At 42.4% G+C, this 1,509-nt stretch overlaps 1 protein-coding gene across 1 annotated transcript in view; it reads left to right on the forward strand.

Annotated features, from left to right (window-relative positions):
- The first annotated feature begins 332 nt into the window (after positions 1-332).
- LOC119593677 (indian hedgehog protein-like) overlaps positions 333-1,509 on the forward strand; it is a 71,268-nt gene continuing 70,091 nt past the window's right edge. Inside the window, exon 1 of the mRNA XM_037942633.1 lies at positions 333-536. The gene's annotated coding sequence lies outside the window, so the exon portion shown is untranslated. The remainder of the gene's footprint in view (positions 537-1,509) is intronic.

The raw sequence follows: 1,509 nt of genomic DNA on the forward strand, positions 1-1,509 counted from the left end.
ACACGCGTTTTTTGACTGCACATGTTTATGAGATACAAGGTTACTAATGAGTTCGAAAAATGGGTGATTAAGGAAAAGAATCACGTCATTGGCCGAACAAAACGTAGTACATATAAAAGAGAAAAAGAATGAATTCAAAAATGCTATTTACGAAACCAGTTCTAAAGGGAAATATATAACAAGAACCACGGCAGACGAAAATGTCCATATTCAGTGAAGGACTGAAGGACCAGAATCCCCCAGAGCCACGGAGCAGGAAGGAGAGTCGCAGCCGACCCACAGAGCGAATGGAACAAGTGGGTGGCGGGTGTCTGCGCGGAAAGCACAGGCCGGGAACGGGACTCCAGCGAGCCAGAAGTCCCGCGCCAGCAGTGGTCCGGCCAAGTCGTCTCCCTGGAACCGCTCCTGTGAACTGGACCCGACTGGGGTTCCCACACGCGCCACCTCGCCGTAACCCCTCTTCACGGCGCCCCGCGAAACGCTACGCTCCTTTTTGTGTCTACGGAGAGGGGGTCAAACACACCGCGTGAGCCAGGGTAAGCTGCAGCTCTGGTGAGCATCTAGGTCACACGTGCGGCTCTGACCTGCCTGACCCCACGTGGTGAGGGATGAGGTTAGCGCGACCGGGTTATAAACCACCGAAATGTGGGTTATGGTTCGTCTAGTAAAAAGAAAGCACATTAAGTTAAATCTGGGTTGTAATACAATAGAGTTTAACATGCCTTTAGTCGCACTGGATTTATTTATCTACTTGCGTTCTCGAGACTGCAAAGTCATTTCTGTAGCTGATTATTTCGCCTTACTCTAAGTATTGTAAATTCTGTGAACAATTAAACTTGAAATTAGGTACCATTATTTCCAAATACGCAATGAAACCGTAAAAAAAATCGTCAAGGAACATATACCTAACTACATCCTCTCAAATACATACGTTGCGATAAAAAATACATGAGAGTATTAATGAAAACTAGGCCACCTAACGTTTCTCGCGTTTCACACTATGAAAAATTGCCAAGTATATAAGATTTTGATGTCATTAGAGTGGCTACGATAACATTTTTATATGCATTTATCGTAATCTGGATGTCGGCTTTACGTTAATGTAGTGAGATATTTTATTATTAAATTTTCTTGCAATCGAATATCCATTCGAAATTAAGCTCATCCTTTTGGAATGTTAAATTGCAAGTAAATTAATTTTGAGTTATATCGTCCTATCCATTTTACAACGACATACGTACAGATACAGGATCATAAACATGCAATTTTCTTTAGGAATCTTCATTTGCATCTAGGACACACACGGGGCACATTACGCACACACAAACCCAGTGAATGGTAAAGAGAGAGAGAGCGAAGGGGAACAGAAAGACAAGGACAGACAAATATGAATAATAGAAAAGGGTTATTTCCAAAAGCAGAAAATAAAATAGCCTTTTACTAAAGACGAGACTGAGATGAGGAAAAGGAAAGGCGTCAACACACATTCCTGCATAATCATAGGAATTA

Source organism: Penaeus monodon, chromosome 32 (assembly GCF_015228065.2).
Source record: "Penaeus monodon isolate SGIC_2016 chromosome 32, NSTDA_Pmon_1, whole genome shotgun sequence".
Lineage (NCBI taxonomy): Eukaryota > Metazoa > Arthropoda > Malacostraca > Decapoda > Penaeidae > Penaeus > Penaeus monodon.